Here is a 14,819-nt window from a genome sequence, read left to right as displayed (position 1 = left end):
GACAGGAACACGTTTCACTTACACAGCACACTTTACTGACACGACATACTTCTTCACTGATACAACACACTTCACTGACACAACATACTTCTTCACTGATACAACACTTCAATAACAACATATCATTTACACCCTTTAAATACTGTGTATTATTACCGTCTATTAGTAAGGTCCTTAAGCCTATTTTTAAATACATTTTTGGTTGTTGGTAAAGCCTTTAGTAAGTCTGCAGGTAAAGCATTCCAGTCCCTGATAGTACGATTGAGAAAAGAAAACTTTCCAGTGTCCGTCCTCTGCCTTCTTTCCCTCAATTTATATGAGTGGTCGTTCCTAGAAGAGTAATTTGGCGGCTGCAACCTATTTTTTATTTCTCTCCAGGCAGGCTCACCTCTGTATGTTTTGAACAGTGCGCATAATCTAATTCGCGTTCTCCTGTCCGTGAGTGTATCCCATTTTAATGGTGAATTTTTCCGACAACACTTGAGAGCCCGTTTTTTAATCTTTTCCAGTGTCTTAATATGTTCTAATCTGTAAGGATCCCAACATGCAGCACCATATTCCATTACTGGACGTACTAGTGATTTATATGCATTCTCTTTGGATTTATCAGAACCTTTTCTTAATACCCTCATCACAAAGTGTAACGCTCTCCATGTGTCTGTAACGTGTTCCCCCCAGCCGAGATCGCTGCTAAATGTTATTCCGAGGTATTTACATTTGTTAACTTCCGGAATGGTTTCACCCCCTAACGTATACGATGCGACTATTTTATTTCTTTTCCTTGTAAAGTTGAAGGCTTTGCTAAATATATTTAGATTCAAAAATATTAGAAAGAGTAAATTATTTTACATATCTCCGATACACATTAACTTTTTTCGATGAAGTAGACATTTCACAGAAAATGTCTAAATACACCAAAACAATGGAACAATTAGCAACATTATGAAACCTTCCCTAGTACAAAGGCATACTCGAATTCGCATTTACAAGACCTTGGCGAAACCTGTACTTTGTTACGGCAGTGAGGCATGGACATTGAGGAAGAAAGACGGAAGCAGAATAACGGCCAGTGAAATGAAATTTATGAGATATACAGCGGGATATACGAAATGGGATCACAAACGCAATGAAGATGTAACGGAAGAATTACAACTAGAACCTATAATTAATCACGTAAAACATTATCAGAACAACTGGATAAATCATCTGCATCTCTTGCGTAGAGATAGAATCCCAAAAGTCATGCTCCACTATCGTCTAAACGGGAAAAGATCTCTCGGTCGTCCATAGAAGCGCTGGATTGAAAATTCACCTGTGAGATCGTAACAGGCCATTTGGGCTAATACTTGAAGGGAAGAAGATAATAATAATAATAATAATAATAATAATAATAATAATAACTTAAATTAGGTTCTTCTCCACCACAGTGAAGAGAAGAGTGAAGGAAATTTACGCAGTATACAGTTCCTTCATTTGAGGAAATTTATCTCCTCTAATCTAACCCATCCTAGAAAGTGAAAGTTTTGGATCTCTGGGATTCCCCGGGGCTCTCCATGTCGCAGAGCAAGCAGAACGCTGTCCTCGAGAGCGGTTCTGTGTCCCTTAAGCGCTGGTGGGAGGAGCCATCAGAGATCTGATGAACAAGTTCGTCTTCTATAATTTCGTGTTGTACTGCTAACTTACTTGAATATCTTCATATTACTGTATGTCTTGGACGACTGCTTCTTTATATGTTAATCTGATGTTATCTTCGGTAACTAGTGGCCACAGTACTTGTCATTACAATCCAAGTTGTCGAGTTGAACACGAGACCAGAACAATGGATTTTGGGGACGATAAAAATATGTATTCGTTTGGCTTCCTTCAGAAGTAAAGTAAAGCGTGGAGATCAGTGTCGTGTATATATGTGTATATATACAGTATATATAGAGTGTCCCATTTATCTTGTACACCTATTATAACTTTTTTATTTGGATAGGTAGGTATTGGAATTTTTGTTTTTGAGCGTTATGTTATAACGAGGGGCTAACATGAGTGTGGAGATTTGGTGCATGTAACTACATTATGGTACAAGTTACACTTGACGTCATAAATTTTTGAAATAGCACTACATACTTTAATCATGTTACATTGATTACACACATTAAGACGAGTTCAAAAATGTATCACAATGCGATCTTCCTAATCAATAACAACATGTCCGAAGAAAAGTGCACGTGTTTTGTGGCTGGCAAAATTTGAATCTGTGACTCTTGTACGACATGAACATAATTAACGAAGAACGACACAAGCAAATTCATACATTTTGTGATAATCATCTGGATGAAGTGCATGTAACAATTGAGGGGCTCTGGCGTAAAACATAGAAACCAGTGGCGGATGGTGGTTTGAAAATATGGTGGTGCACAATGGATATCGAAGAGGAGTTAAACATACTTTACTTTAAAGTTTAAAACCGTGTATACCTGAGGGCGTATACATATAAAGCTTATTTATATGCAATTAATAAGTAAAATGACTAAATACAAGCATACCTATTTATACAGAAAGTCCAAAAGTGGACGGGGTCGTGGATGGAGCTCTCTATATTGCGATTTACCCTCATGGAAAACATTTGAGCACAGAATCGTCATCAGAATGCTACCAAGTACCAAGTCCAACGTTTTCGTTCATAAAAGTCAAATGCAGCTTTCGTAGGCTGTCGGGAGATAGCAGCACTTATTGTAAGAACGACAACTCTTACAACTTTAAAGCAAAATACAAGCTCCTTTATGTATTGTGCCGTTTATGTGGATGCAGATTCAGAAAGTAATGTGCGAAATATGCGACTGTTCGTTGCACAAACTGAATGAATACATTTTTCATGCTTATTACTTCGGACAAATGTCTAGTTGAAACAGATACTTTCCCAGTGAATTTAGTTTCTTCTGCACTGACGTTGGTGTCCATGTCAGGTAGTGCGACAAACCGTTCTCAATGAGGAAAGCAGTAGACCACGCCTCTAACCCCCTGTCCCCGCATTAGCCGAACATCACTATAAACTACCTTCCATAGGTTTTCAACATCTTTGCAAACCAAGAGGCTCGGAGGCTCCTGCAGACGTACGAAACAAGACGCCAGCTGTAGATAGTCATGAATGAAAATTGTAAAAAAAAAAAGAAATTATATTTTTAATAGTAACAAAGCCGGGAGATTAGGAACATTACTGGGGGTGTACAAACCTGCAACCCCCTTGAGAAGCCGCCACTGATAGAAACTGACATTTTATTCAGAAAATGAGATCTGTAGCGTACAATATGGTATCCTACATTCTGCGTCTAAGGCAGTAATTAGTTTTCCAACATCTCAACAGATGGCAGAAATACGGTATACAGATTTTACTTTCCTGGTAACTATACATACTGTTGCAAGTATAAATGCTTAGGCCTACCTACCTAATAACTACAAAATACTAGACACTTCATTACCATGTTTTACTCCCGAACCCCTCAATTGAAGTTTATAAAGAGTCTGTTGAAGACCTGCAAACTATGTTTTAAATGCACATGTAAATTAATTTGTAGTTTCAATAAATTGTATAACAATTTCATTAAAATAATTGGTGAAGGTTACTTATGTCTCAGCCACTTTAGGAACTTGATACAATATCATGAAAATGACTTGGATTCTTAGTATTCATTAGTAGAAATTGATGTGATCACTGGGAGAGCTTTATGCCCACTCAACCCACCCTAAATACGTACCTTATATACGAAAATCATCGTGCGTGAATGAAAAATACGGCCATATTTCGTTAATGTAGCAGTGGGTTTCAGTGTCGCCAACATAGTAAAAATACTACACTTAATCAAACGTGACCTAACCTAACCTCTCTCATAATACTACACACCTAATCAAACCTAATCTAACCTGTCACATAATACACATCTAATCTAACCTAATCTAACTTGTCACGTAATACTATACACTTGTAGTAACATTCCTCACGTTTAGTATCATTTCGTTTGCATGTATTGGCGACCCTGCTGCTCGTGTCGGTAGCCATCTATTGGAAGTGGGTCGTAATTCCAGGCAGAAAATACGGCGACTTTTATAATAATTACAATTAGTTCGTTCAGTGTAGGTTTTGTGATACCGGTATATTAAATGTGTTAATGTAGTGATAATTCCATATATGAAGTACAATAAGAATTGAAATGTGTTATGGTTGTGATAAAAGTATTGAAAATTGGTTTATAGCGCCACATTGGCAGTGATAAAAGTGCGTAATATTCGTTCAGTGGCCGGTGGATACTCTACCTTGACCAAATAATTTTTTTACGATGAAAGAGTAATGGAACGGAGAAAAACTCTCTCCGGAGCCGGGATTTGAACCCGGGTTTTCAGCTCTACGTGCTGATGCTTTATCCACTAAGCCACACCGGATACCCACCCCGGCGCCGGACAGAATCGTCTCAGTTTAAGTTCCAACTCTTGGGTTCCCTCTAGTGGCCGCCCTCTGCACTACGTCATAGATGTCTATGAACGTAGGACTGAAGTCCACAAATGTGCTGAGGTGCACTCGTTATGAGTGACTAGTTGGCCGGGATCCGACGGAATAAGCGCCGTCTTAAATCACGAAGTGATTTACGCATATCATATATATTATTATTTTTATCGTATGATGACGCAGAATATCTGCATGGAAATATCATATGTACTCCGGTACATTAAAGTAATATATATAAAATAATATATACAAATAATTTTTGTTATGTATAGTGCAATTTCTTTAACATAATATCTCTATAATAACTCACTGATAATGCGCCACCTTGTATGTATATCAAGGAAACGTAATTGCTATATTCGATGCGGGAATTGTCTTACTGAACCCCATTTTACATGTGATTCACTAGCTGGGTTAACTTATTAGCAGATTAACTATTGATGCTAATCAGTGTATTTTGTTTATGTTACCGGTATACTTGCTCATCATGAAATTACATTAGATTTTCATTAATTTTATGGATGATAAAAAGAGGCATTTAATACTAACCCTGGGGGCAGTGTCTTCGTTGGCGTGATATCTCCTGTCAAAGTCGTTAAACTTGTGAGCTCTCAAATAGTAAGCGATGTCCCTCACTGCCATGTTGAGCCACTCATCGTCAGGTACAACCGTCGCGGTTTCCGTTTCGTTGCCCACCTCCGTCGTAATTTGCTCAACGTCGCTCTCCGTTTCCTCTTCCTCTTCATCCTCCTTGTCCTCCTCGTGTTCGTCCCCTTCGTCATCATCATCATCATCGTCGTCATCGTCTGACATCACTCGCTCTGTCAAGCACAGAAGGACAATAACAAAAACCAACGAAATATTTGTCTTTGTCATTCTGCTGCTGTATGTAACGAGAGTTTCATTGTTATGCGACATTGTTTTGTTTTATATGGCCTACTCAAAATTTCATAAATATTAATATTCCGCTCATAGCCTTCGTAACTATCTAAAGCCAAGAAATTGAATTTTGAATAGGTGCTGTAGTACAACCACTGCCTGTTGGATCGTATCCTATAGGCACAGTCTAGTATATTATACTGTATAGTCACGAAGCTTGAGTTGTTGAGGGTACTAGGGACAATAGACTGTGCCGGTACTATTTCGCATTGTCTGTTCGAGGCGATAGTAGCGATCCTAGTGGTTAGCAAATATTTATGGATGCATATTCCCTTCGTGGCTGTATATACTAGACAGTGCTATAGCTGTGTAAACCAGCGTATAGGTAATTATACAGTATGGACACTTCACGTCAGTACCTTTGATGTAGCAGGAAAAATTTCAGTGACCTTCAAACCAGTCTGAGCGTGATATTCTGCTTTCTCCCTGGAATTGACACTGACATCACACCAGCTAGCAGTCGGCACAACGAAAATATAATACATACAACTAATACATCTAGGTACATTATGTATTCAAATAAAATAAATTGGACCGAAGAAATAATAAATCCGTCAGTAACTGTAATGTCTAGACTCTAAAGTTCCTTCATAATGAGAGTTGAGACGTTGACCCAAACAGCAATTAAAATACCGGTATGGAATGATTTGATAGCGCTGAAAATGGAAAAACAGAACTCCTCTGAGAAGTTAAACCACATACCTATATTATATTGTAGGCCTATACAAATATTAAATGAATTTGATACATAATTTTATAATGTATTATATTATTTTATAATATAATTTATTATATATAAAACATAAATTGTTATACAACTAGTTTGTTACTGAGAAATAAGGAGAAGCTGTTAACTTGAATTTATTTGAAGCAAAGCGTTACTGGATTATGCAATATGGTAGGCGATGTTTGGATCCTGTGTCTCTCTTAGGGTGTGCTCGACTACATTAACCTCTAGCGCTTGAAAGTGGAACTAAACGCCGGCGCACAGAGAAACAAAACAAAATAATTCGCTCAGTGTCCATTTTGTATAATCCCTATTCACTGTGTAAACTGTCTGTTCAATCAACGCTTATGTTAAGTTATTTTGGCTCTAGGGGGCAGGTAGTGCAGTCTCTATCATCATATCCCACCTACCCCAAATCCATTTTAATATTATCCTCCCATCTACGTCTCGGCCTCCCCAAAGGTCTTTTTTCCTCAGGTCTCCCAGCTAACATTTTTTACGCATTTCTGGATTCACTCATACGTGCTACATACCCTGCCCATCTCAAACGTGTGGCTTTAATGTTCCTGATTATGTTAGATGAAGAATACAATGCGTGCAGTTCTGTGTTGTGTAACTTTCTCCATTCTCCTGTAACTTCATCCCTCTTAGCCCCAAATATTTTCCTAAGAACCTTATTCTCGAACATCCTTAACCTCATTTCCTCTCTCAAATTGTAAATCAAGTTTCACAACCATACAGAACAACCGGTAATATAACTGTTTTATAAATTCTAACTTTATTTTTTTTTTTTTGAAAGCAAATTAGATGACAAAAGTTTCTCAACCGAGTAATAGCAGGAATTTCCCATTGTTTATTCTGTGCTTAATTTATTTTCATACAGCATTTATATTTGTTACTATTGCTTCAAGATATTTGAATTTTTCCACCTTTTCAAAGGATAAATTTCAAATTTTTATATTTCCATTTCCTACTAATGTTCTGGTCACGAGACATAAGCATATATCTTGTTTTTTTTTTATTTACTTCCAATCCTATCTCCTTACTTGCTTCAAGTGGGTCCCCATCACCACGGCATGGCGCGTCCTCAGGTTGCGGATAGAGGAGACGACTTCCAGATAAGGAGGGTAGCTGTGAATATATTGAATAAGCAGTCGCGGACAGCCGATAAAAGGAGGTCCTCCAGCTTGCTGGTTGGGGAAGAGCTAACAAACCATTACCGTAAAAAAGAGTTTGATACGAAACCCCAACATAAGCACAATATAATAGTCTTTGGCACGACAGCCCATGAAGGACCGTGACCGACCAGCCCGCTGCTGGCCTCACGTCCACATGGCGAAGCAGAAGTGGACGATCACCTAACCAGAATGGAGGTACCGTGTGGTTAGCACGATAATACTCCAGGCATTATAGCTGGCTTTCGTAACCCGATTTCGCTACCTATCGTAGCTGCCCAAGTGCATCACGATTCTGGGTGGGCACCGGTCCCATACACTAGCCGAAAATATTATATATAGACTACTGAATATTTAAAAAATGTATAGGTAAAATCTATTTGAAGTTGTAATATCGTCATCTTAATCATCATAATATTCGTAATTCATACGATTCCAAGATCTTTTCCGTAAGTTGTAATGTACTGTAAGCTATGTATGTTTTAAAACATATAAAATAAAAACTCAGTAAGCCTATTTCTACAAATCAATCGTGTTTTATTAAAGTCCAAGAACAATGCTGATTTAAGAGAAAGGAAATTTTCAAGTCTATTTCTTACAATCTTCCTTGAAATAACAAATGTAACATTGCCAAGATGGGTCAATTGAAGTCCTTTTTTGTGGTAAGAAACTATGTCCGACAAAATATTTTTGGACTTCCCAAAAGAAAATGAAAGTCCTCCAAGAAAAATATAGTCTTACTATACTGTAAGATTGACTTGACTATTGCATTGAATACGACATTCCTATGAGGTTCGCATCGGAGAGCAAATTCATGTCTGTAGTGCTCCGTCTTTTTTTTTTTTTTTTTTAAGGCTTAACTTGGAACGTAGCTAAAACGCGGTGTTGACATTGTTGTTATTGGTTTCTTGGCTTTATGGGCGGCCGGACAGCGCCTCTGCTGAGAATGGAGGGAACTAAATCGTACTTTCTTTTTGACGTCTTGCAAGGGGGATGTCTTTGTTTCATCCCCCTGCTGCCTGCACCCCTCTCTAGCTTAATGCCAGGCCTTATTATTTTCTTCCCTTCGTGTCCTCGGGCCGTTAGGGGGTTAGAAAGAGATGGGGCATGAAGAGGTGGGAGTGGAGGGCTAAAGAACTAATTTTCGTGTTGTACGGCGACCCCGAGGGAGGACTATTTTACCCTCCCGCTGCCCTTTATTAGGAGTGCCTGTGATACACGAGCTTGTCCCTTCCTTGTTTGTACGACGGGACTGCGGTTTCCGGGACCGAGCCCCGTGACGGCCGGCAACTTGTCTTGCTGCCATGTATTGCAAAGTAGCCGAATCGGCAGGCGTTGGGTTACAGATCTTCGGAGCAAAAAGTGAAGCGTTTGTGTTATTGTTAATTTGTGGATAACGCGAGATAGTGTAATAAATACGAGTTGAACATAGCGTTTAAAGGAACGATTAATCGACCTTTAGAGTGTCGGTTTGCCATGCCTAGGATTGAGGTTCAAACTCCGGCGGATCCAAATTTAATTCATGGTTAAAAAATTTTCGGAGCAGCACACTCTTAAACGCGAAGTACATCTGGGGCTGTATAGTTGCTTACAAATGCTTTTAAGGAACCCGGAGGTTCATTGCCGCCATCACATAAGCCCGCCATCGGTCCCTATCCTGTGCAAGATTAATCCAGACTCTATCATCTTAACCCCTCCCTCAAATCTATTTTAATATTATCCTCTTATCTACGTCTCGGCTTCCCCAAAGGTATTTTCACACAGTCGACCTGGTTGGCGAGTTGCTATAGCGCTGGCCTTCTATGCCCAAGGTTGCGGGTTCGATCCCTGGCTAGGTCGATGGCATTTAAGTGTGCTTAAATGCGACAGGCTCATATCAGTAGATTTACTGGCATGTAAAAGAACTCCTGCGGGACAATATTCCGGCACATCAGGCGACGCTGATATAACCTCTGCAGTTGCGAGCGTCGTTAAATAAACCGTAACATAATATTTTCACCTCATGTCTTCGAACTAACACTGCATCCACTTCTGAATCCCATACGTGCTACATGTCCTGCCCATATCAGATTTCTGGATTTAATTTTCCTAATTATGTTAGGTGAAGAATACAACGCGTGCAGTTCTGCGTTGTGTAACTGCGTTGTCCTGTAACTTTATCCCTCATAGGTCCAAATATTTTCCTAAGCACTTTATTCTCGAACACCCTTAACCTCTGTTCTTCTCTTTTACATTGAGAATCCAAGTTTCACAACCATAGAACTGGTAATATAACTATTTTATAAATGTTTACTTTAAGCTTTTTCGAGAGCAGACTGGATAATAGAAGTTACTTAATTGAATAATAACAGGCATTTCCCATGTTCATTTTGCGTTTAATTTCTTCTCGAGTGTCATTTATATTATACTGTTTTCGCTCTAAGAAAAATTCTAATGTAAACACAAGCACGTTGCTGTCATATCTGTGATTGGCTGCCAGACGAAATACTGACACGACTCAGGAAAATATAGTTCCATATTTGGAAACTATAATCTTGTATTATTTGAAAATAAAAAAATTAATTGTAGTTGTTAAATACGATGAAACATGTAACTTCACTTGTATATAAAACGCTATGTAAAAGAAAAGCTACTTTTATATTTTATTTACTATCAACGCGGATGAATACCAAGAATAATACCGAGGTAGTCTGTTCTTAAAACAAGCTGGGGTCACTTGAGCTCGTAGTTGTTCACGTAAGCACATGGTAGTGTAGTATGGCTTCTGCATCCTGGAAGGAATAACTCATTTGTCAGGCAGCGATTGATCTCACACGTAAGTTTAGCATAATTTATTAATTACAGTAATTATAAAGAAAAAGTTTCCTAAGCAAAGTAATGCTTAGTAGTGAGGTTAGGTCTACTTGACGAGTGAGAGGAAAGGTTTAACATGAAACAGAATGTACAACAGTGGGCGGGAGAATCTATGGCGACAAGCTGCGACCAATGAAGCGTCACTTCAGTCACTTGCTATTGTTTACATTAGGATTTTTCTTAAAGCGAAAATATTATAGTTATTGCTGCTTCAAGTTATAGTAAATAAGTCATAACTGCTCTAGATTATAGGCATACATTTATTCTTTAGAAGACTGAAAACACAGGAAGTCATTATGCAACTTAGTGAAAATGAAAATAACTTGCTTGATATATCCTGTAAGCCAGTGGTTCCCAAAGTGGGGGGGGGGCTGTGTAAAGAGGTGGAGGAAGTCTCGAAATGATTTACAAAATAAAACAAAAACTCCTTACTAAAATACATTTATTTTTCATTTAGAAACATAAAGAATGTTGATCATGAAGATAAAAATATCGTTTAGCAGTTACAAAGTAACAAATTATTAATATGATAACTGTGATAAATTTTCCTGTTTTTCAGGAAGGAGCCTCTCAAATCTGGACTAATTATTAGACATTCACAGTGATATCATTTTCAAGTTCGAAAGTTCTCTCTTTTCTTTTGATGGAAATCGTAACTGCTTGTATACTTTGTGACCTGGTAGAGGTGTAAGAGAAAGTCCTATGGTCTTAACTCTACCAGTATAAATAAAGAATTATTATTATTATTATTATTATTATTATTATTATTATTATTATTATTATTATTATTATAGACGAAAAAACTTAATTTGCATGATTGCGAGGTTGTAGATTTTATAAAAGATTTGAAAGACTCCTTTTCAAACTTGATACTTTCTTTTGGTGTAAAACTGGTCAACGCTCTGCAAAAAAATGTCTAGTTTCAGCATTCAATCAGTAGGTACATATTTAAACAAGTTTTTCCTTCATTTTTTTTAAATTTCAGCCAGTTGAACGAAACGGATTCAGTATCCATCCATGGCAGTTTTTTTTTCTTACACCTTGTATGAAGAGAGAACCCGAAGGCTTGCACTGCAGCCAGAAGCTTATTATGCTTACCACTGCTATTCTGTGAATGATTGGGTAGCTGAACGGTCGCGCTCTTGTACAAGTACAACACACCGCACCGTGCACTTAATCTAGGCTATAGTAAGGATGGTGATGACGATGATTATGATGATGATGATATGAATCCTATAGATTCAAAATCCCCTATATTCACTTTCACAAATTGAAGAATTTTGACTACTTGGTTCCAAATAGAGGTAATTTTCAACCTAACAGTGAATTTTAACAAACTTTTTGCTTTAAATTTAGTTGCGTTTTGAATTCAAACTATATAAATCATTAGAATTCATTCTTAGCAAGGAATATGTGGGTATAACTTAATTATGAATGAAATGATCTATAGGGAGTTTTGAATCTTGAGCAAGGATACAGAACTGGCAAGAGAGGGGTGGAAAGCATTGTGATACATTTTTGAACTAGTCTTAATGTATGTAATGAACGCAACATGATTAAAGTATGTAGTGCTATTTGAAAAATTGATGTCGTTACGTGTATCTTGTACCATACATCAAATCTCCACACTCATGTTAGCCCCTCGTTCTAACATAACGCTCAAAAACAAAAATTCCAATACCTATCCAAACAAAAAAGTTATAAGTGCACAAGATAAATGGGACACTCTGTATAGACGTTACATCCAACCTCAAGGAATCACTGAAATTCCCTGTGAATTTTAGTTATATTGAGATCATTTTGTATTTTTCTGCTATTTTCACTTTATTTTTAGGATTTAATTGCATATTTTTTATTTTTCAATTTTGATTAATTTTAGGGCACTTAAATAACGAGGGCATTTCTGCCAAAGAAGACAAAATATAACTTTGTCGTAATACTTGATGATTAGGGACCGGATTTTTATGTAATATCAAGGTGTGAAATATGTACATATTTATGTAAGGAAAATAAGCTGAATATGTACCAAAATATGTAAAATCATGAAAGTATTTAATATCAATATATGCGCTGGTTTGTATTGTTAAGCCTAGATACAATTTTTAATTTTCTGTTCTTCATGACGATTTCTGCTGTTTCTGGTGCTCATCCGCCGTTTCTGAGTATCATCATTTCTGTCTTGTCCACATTTACATCAAATTTGTTTTTATTGCACCATTTGACCATGATGATTATTGTTTCTTGTAACTTTGTAAGGTCTTTAGACCCTACTACTATGTCGTCCGCTTATGCGTATGAGATTATTCCCTTCTTGATTTTTACAATACAGAGCAGTTGTATGAGAAAGGTTGCCTTTTGTTCACTCACATTTACAGTGGGCGGTATGGGATGAGTGCCTCTATTACTTCCTAGAACTAAGATGTTATGTTTCGTCCCGAAATATATCCTTTCTCGGGTAGATAAAGAGGCTTTCTAAATCTGTGTATTTCAAATTGTAAACTTCCCCAGCATAAGTTTTCTTTCTCCTTTTAAAGTAGTAAAAATGAATGAAACCCCTAAATATGTAGATTTATGTAATACCAAGCCATAATATGTAATGTGGGGTAAATATGTAAAAATATGTAGTATCAAATTTTAATATATTAATGGAAATTACAAGATTCGCAAAGATTTTTTATTTATATGCGGTTAGGTTGAAAGGAATATAATATGTAATTACATAAAAATCCGGTCCCTATTGATGATCCACATATTTTTTCTTACAGATTCTCAAAATATCCATTCAGATAAAATAAGACATAGGCTACTATGCCTAAATAATACTACTGCAGTGTTATAGTGTTCCTACATGCAATCGTGTTAGCACAACCCCTTGATCTCGTTCCGGAAACATCTGTTGGTGGCTGCCGTAGGTTGGTCCTCTTCTACCTTAAAGAAATTCACTCAATTAAAGAACTTGTTTGGGTTCCACTAAGATGCATGTTCCTAGAGAGAGTTCTGCGTCATCGCTCTTCCGCTCTCCTGCAAAATTTAGTACCCGAGGCCAAGTTTAAAGGAAAGTTTCTAATTTAGTGTCCGTCCTTCCGTTGCAGCCCGCTAAACTGTGGTCTGTACTCCATCACGAGTTGTGGTCCGCAGGATCAATGTTGGCATGCCTGTCGATAGACAAGACTTCGTGATATGTTGTGCACACTCGTGTCCCTTCCTCCACTGACGAACTTAACTTACATCATCAGGCCAACGTTATTGTAATAGGATATTGGTTATCATAATCCTGAATGCTAGTCTACGATGAGTTTATTATGTTATCATCAGGCAGCGCATTTTCGTTCCACAAACAAGTTAGGGAAGTTATCGGTTAGTAGCCTATATCCTGGAGTTTCAGTGTTCAAACTCTAACCTTAAATGCTTATGTCAGGACGCTACGAAAGTAAAACCTAGTTCGCTACATAATAATAATAATAATAATAATAATAATAATAATAATAATAATAATAATAATAATAATAACAATAATAATAATAACAATAATAATAATAACAATAATAACAATAATAATAATAATAATAACAATAATAACAATAATAATAATAATAACAATAATAACAACAACAATAATAATAATAATAATAATAATAATAATAATAATAATAATAATGGAGCATGATAACAGCACAGTCTACTATATACAGTCGCGAACCTTGAGGTGTTTTTTTTGCGAATCTCGTGATAAAGCGCTCCAAGTGGTTAGCAACTAGAAACAATAGACTACCCATGGTCGACTTTGGACTGTGTCGTATTTCTATCGAGTGCTAGCTCGTTGCGTATTTCACATTGATGCTTGTGAAATGTTCGTTATTGGTTATAATGAAAATGTTAATGGCTAAAATATAATAATTGGAATAATAATATGGGACAAGGAGGAGACGTTTGTAGTGCTATAAATTGTAGCAACAGTAAGAGAAAGAGGCCAGAGTTATACTTTGTCCGATTTCCGAAAGATTCAGAAAGGTTCCTGGGTTTCCGCAAGAATGCTGTGCAGAAACAAAACTCTTAATTTTGAAGTTCTTTGTGACTGTTAGAATACATTATATCCTTAAATTTCACAATGAAATGTTTCAATCTAACTGAAAGGACATTAGATACCGGTTAAAGTTCTGTCACTTAGGCTGCTAAATTTCCAGAGAAATAAAGGTTAGGTCTACTTTTTTTTTTCAGAGGATATATTTTTAATTGTAGCTATTAATTTTCTTATTATTTTGATGTGTTATTTTACTAAAGACGTAGAAAAATTAAGTTTGTTTTAATGAAATTTATTGATCACGTTTTATTTTCAGTTCTGGTGGGATTATTCTTGCTTAGGCCTACTTTTTTTTCAAAGGATATGTTTTTAATTATAGCTGTTAATTTTGTTGTAATTTTTATTTGTTGCTTTACTAGAGACGTAGAAAAAGTCTGTTACAATAAAATTTATTGATCATGTTTTATTTCCAATTCTGGTGTGATTATTATTGCTTAACCTCATCCCACTTTGTTAACTACGTAAGCCTACACTACAAGTACCGGTACACGTAAGTTACTCCATTAATTCATATTTCCATTATTATTGTTGTAAAGGGAAATGGAAATTAATATT

Source organism: Periplaneta americana, chromosome 2 (assembly GCF_040183065.1).
Source record: "Periplaneta americana isolate PAMFEO1 chromosome 2, P.americana_PAMFEO1_priV1, whole genome shotgun sequence".
Taxonomy (NCBI): Eukaryota; Metazoa; Arthropoda; class Insecta; order Blattodea; family Blattidae; genus Periplaneta; species Periplaneta americana.
Note: the sequence above shows the minus strand (reverse complement) of the source record.